The sequence below is a fragment of the Onychomys torridus genome, unplaced genomic scaffold (genome assembly GCF_903995425.1).
Source record: "Onychomys torridus unplaced genomic scaffold, mOncTor1.1, whole genome shotgun sequence".
Taxonomy (NCBI): Eukaryota; Metazoa; Chordata; class Mammalia; order Rodentia; family Cricetidae; genus Onychomys; species Onychomys torridus.
The window spans coordinates 1-5,091 of NW_023411420.1; the positions used below are offsets into that span (position 1 = coordinate 1).

Sequence of the window (5,091 nt, forward strand, 5' to 3'; positions counted from 1 at the left end):
CACAAGAGAAAGGGTGGAATGAAAGGGCCATTGTAAGGGAAACAAAGCCCCCCCCCCACTAGCTCTGCTAATTGCAGATTCAGTGGAAAATACTGCACTCTGCCCCCACGCCCCATACCAGAAAAGTTAGCCCATCATGCTCTGCTAACAGGATGCTTGCAGGATGACCCCTGCAGTTGCGTTCGCAAGATAAATTGCTTGAGAAGGATGCTTGCCAAATAACCCCTTGCTAGATAAGCTTGGAATTTGTTTACCTACCCAGACTCTGAGAAAGACCGCAGAGACATCTGGCATCCAGGTGTCTGCACTCTGGGTGACCCCACTCCCCTGCCCTGGTAGAACCGCCTCATAAAAGGCCTGTGAGCCTCAAACTCGGGGTCACCAGCTACTCCTCGCGCTGGTGTCCCACAAGCTCATGTTAAAATAAAGCTTCTTTTGTGACCCGATATCGGAGTGGAGCTCTCTGTTTTGAATGCCGACCCTAACATTACTATGTAACATTTTCTCTGTACTCCCTGAGTTCAAGTCCTAACAATAGGCTGCCATCTGCTTTAAGAGGAAACCATGCCTAGGAGACATTCTGGACTTGGATCTCCTCCACTAGCCAGAGAGAACCTCCAGCTCAGAATCCCTACACCAGAGACCCTTGCCACCTCCTGAGTGCATGGAATGGAACAGTTGCCCACACAGAGATGTCCTTTCAGTGTTGACACGGTATTCCCTCTGAAAAACTTGGAAGCTGAATATTTATGGTGAGGATGCTTCTGGGACATAAGTATTGCCAACTGAGGCATGCTGGTGTAGGATACGGGACCCTGATTGAATGGCATTTGGTTGAGTTCAAATTCACATTTTTTTCCATTAAAGATAAAAAATAAGCAATGTAGGCAACTTTGGAAATGTCCAGAAGCATAGGAGTAGGTCAGGCAGTAAGAGCAAGCAAGACCAATATTGTTCTAGGGGTCACCATGTCTGTTGCCCACGTGGAAGACTGGCCCACTGAGCAAGCTACACTCTGGTCATCAGTCGGCTGGAAGGGCTTTACAATGACAGAAGTTTGGAAATTAATAATTTTGCATTCACTTATCATTTGGCAGTACACTAGACACTGGGCCAGTCATGGGCATTGGAAGCATGCAAAGCAAATGCTTCTTTTTATGCTTTAAGCTCTGGTCCAGAGAGCTGACTTTATGTACTTAATTGTTGTTGACAAAACTGCTTTTCATTGATGCTTGTTTACTGTTAGAAGCTTGTACCTTCTGCCACAATGTCTTGTATGTATTGTTGCCATTTTGTTTAGAAAGCATTAAATTACACAACGGCTGGTCCTTCATTTTTCCAGCCATCCTGGGAAAGAAGTGTAGGATTCTTGGCCCGTCCCATGGGTGACAGAGTGTGCACCCAGAGGCTTGTTGGATGGTCCTGGTCCATTCCATTGGTTAGAGTGTATGTACCCAGAAGCTTACGGGATGGTCCTGGTCCATTCCGTGGGTGAGAGAGTGCATATCTAGAGATTTGTTGGATGGTTCCAGCTCAATCAGTGGTTGGGAGAGTGCAAACCCAGAGGATCATGGAGACTCTGGGGTGGCCGGTAATGACCTTCGAGTCCCAATCGCTCCTAACTTGCTTGATTTGTGGGATTACTAGAAAATTTTGTTTGGATGGCTTGGGCTTTTTTGTTTGGTTTGGTTTGTGTTTCGTTTGTTTTTGAGACAGGGTTTTTCTGTGAGCTCAGGCTCCTCTCCAACTCTCAATCCTCCTGCCTCAGTCTTCCCAGTGCTGGGATGCATTCTGATTCCCAGCTTTGACCAAAGGATTGCCAAGTTGTGGGTTGAGTGGCATGGGTGGCCTAGCCGCAAGGCCTGTGTCCCAAGCTGTTTATTCTGTTGGTCAGTCATGACCTGTGCAGCCTGGAGGTTGTGTGTCAGAGTGGTCATCCTCCACTTGAAAGGTGGGGACTTGGGGTGCAGAGTGGCCTCTATGTGCTTCATTTCTCCATAACTATACCACTAATTTGATTTGGCTGCCAGAACCTGATGGTCACAGAGCCTTCTAGAAACTGTCTAGCCTGGAGCGAGCTCTACTTGGTATTCACGACATCACCACCCTCTCCACTGACAAGCAGAGTGGGAGATGCGGACACCTTGGGTACCCACTCACCACACAGAGCTTGCAGGCTGAGACACAAGCTGGGCTTCTGCTTTGTCTGAGTGTTCTATTGCTGGTTCTTATTAACACACTTTCACTTAGTGAGTTAGGCCGTGGGGGAGGGGCTCTCTCCCCTTCTTCCCCTAAGGGACCCGTTCAAGCGAAGTAAATTTTATTTTAAATCCAACAGACAATATAATGGTGGCTGTTGTGTGCCATCATCATACCTGTTCTAGGTGCCGGGGATAAAACAGTGATGGGGCAGAGAAGCCCCTCTGCACGTGTGTTCTGTGACACTATTCACATGGAGATACAAACAAATGTCTGTTCACCCTAAATATGGAACCAACGAGAGACCAAAGTACAGATATCTCCACAGTCAAACTTGGTAAACCAGTGAATTTTATTGGGGTCGTTTACAGGAATATGGGTGAGGGGTTACTTGCAGGCACAGAAGTGAGTCAGACAACTGCATCACCCAGCAGGTGACAGCTCATGAAAGCTTGAAGCTTTGAGAATATGGAATAACCTCAACATGTTAGAGAATGTTCTTTCCGGGTAGCTCTGTTGGTGCAAGCCTCTTTCCAGGCAGCTTGACTGGTCTCTGCTTCTTCCAGGAACTTGTCTCAGAGTGTTTCTTATCAGTCCTTGCATGCTTGTACATGCTTGCACATGCTTGGGGAGGGAATGGCCTAGTGTGTCTGGTCCGTTTCGGGAACTTCCTGTAAGCCTTTGAGCTGTTGACTTACTAAACTTAAGCAGCTTCCCTGCAGGGTGGAATGTTTCCTCTTCCCGCAGAACATCATGTTTCATCTCCCTTTAACATCCTGTGTCCTTAAGTTCCTGCAGGTTGGAAGGTTTTAATCTAAGAGAAAACTTCCACACAACAATGATATAGGAAGCCAGGGACTGTCAGGGGTGATGCACACCAGGAAGTAACTACAACTGAGTGGTAAGAGGTAAGAGGGGATAGGGCCATTTTAAATCTGAGCATAACACTTGAAATAAGATGCGAGCACATAAGGAACCAGTCATGTGCATGGCATTCCTGGCAGACAGACTTCAGGGGGCAGAGACGAGCTTGGCGTGTTCAGCAGAATCAATGTGGGAGAATGGGAGGTAGACCGTGTCAGCTCTTCTGAATGTGTGGTCATCCCAGGACTGGCCAGGATAGGCAGCGAGTGACTAGAATGCTTTAATTGGGTTAGGTTGAAAAGAAGAATATTGTCTTACTTAGGGCTTCTATTGCTACAATGAATAAATAATATAATGAAACACCATGATCAAAAAGCAGGTTGGGGAAGGAAGGGTTTACTTGGCTTACACAGTCTATCATTGAAGGAATCTAGGACAGGAATTCAAACAGGGCAGGACCCTGGAGGCAGGAGCTGATGCAGAGGCCATGGATGGGCACTGCTTACTGGATTTCTCCTTTTCATTATCTGCATGAGAGTGATCATTAATAACCACACAGCACAGTCAATACATGGCTGTCTTGAAGTCCAATGCCATTAGTCCCAGGCAGATTTTTTGAACAAGGGCAGAAAGCAGCCACATTTTTCTCCAAAATATCACAAGAACAGTCTCTAGGCCATTTACCAATATTCTTCCCTCTGAAACCTCTTGAACTTGGTGTTCATAATCTAAATTGCTCTCAGCACCACCGTGTTCCATGATCCTACTAGGATGACCCAGTAAGCCCCCCTTAAAGTGTTCAGCCACTTTTCTAGTTCAAAGTCCCAAATCTTCCATAATTCTCCAACAAACATCGTGGTCAGGCCCATCACAGCAACACCCCACTCCTGGTACCAACTTTTGTCTCAGCCCAGTCTTCCATTGCTGTGGAGAGACACCATGACCATGGCAGCTCTTTTTTTTTTTTTTTCATTTCAACTATTTGAAAACAACTTAAATTTTTAGACAAATGATTTTAGTATATAAATATGATTTTGTTTTTTTACAGAATATAAAGGTTTCCCTCATTAATCTTCCATGTGAAGGGGATGACAGGCCAGAAGAAAGACACACTCTGCACACAAAGTACACCTTGTATGTGTGGCACTGGAGACAAATGGTTGTCGTGCTCCTGCACATAAATTAGGACCGAGGGGGCATCACACAGTAGGGGAATGTTCTAGTCAATCGGATACAAAAAGAAACGTGACACAGAAACAGCAAATAAGGCCAAGTCAGCAGCTTTAGTTAGGGACTCGGCTTCTAGGGGCTTGTGAGGCTACAGAGTGCACCCGGACACGGCAGGGCAGAGCTAGTGGGGGCTCAACGAGGGCGTTCCACTACAGCAATGAACTAAAGGAAATGAAAGGGAGCGTGAGTGTTAGTGTACTCAGGGCATGTTAGACCAGTGTCTGTGCAGCATGCTAAGTTAGTCACAACGTCTTCACTGGTGTGGATGTTAATGGTCTCGTTCCTGCCTCTTCTTTCCACACTCAGGCATGTCTTATTTTAGATGGAGTATAGCTTTTATCTACTATTTCATCCTGTAAAGACATGTGACGACAACGTTCATTCTGGGCCAGAGGATGACCAGCGACCTTATTTATAAACTGTTCCAGTCCCTGCTTCCTTTCCTCGAAGAAATTATCAAATGTTCGCAAAACTGCTTTCCCAGGGAGGGGAGAACTACCCCCTTGCTGGTGCTGTCTAGTTCACTTCGAAGCCATCCAAAGTCACTGTATCTCCTTCTCACAGTAGATTGCTTCAGTTTGAAGATAGGAAGATTTGTCTTGACCCTGATCTCGTTGGTGGTGAAGCAGCCCGGCTGACCCCCAAGGCCTGCAGGTTGCTCACGTGGATCTCCAGGAAGTTGCTGGGCGGCCCATAGGCGTCGTTCAGGTTCTGCAGCTTGGTGACCAGCTGCGGGGTGTCCGCTATGGTCTCCACCATGCTGTAGTTGTGGCAGCCACCACCTCCTCCTATCTCTCT

At 46.8% G+C, this 5,091-nt stretch overlaps 1 pseudogene; it reads right to left on the reverse strand.

Moving 5' to 3' along the window:
• Nucleotides 1-4,595: 4,595 nt before the first annotated feature.
• On the reverse strand, nucleotides 4,596-5,052 carry LOC118575145 (annotated as a pseudogene).
• Between the last annotated feature and the right edge of the window lie 39 nt (nucleotides 5,053-5,091).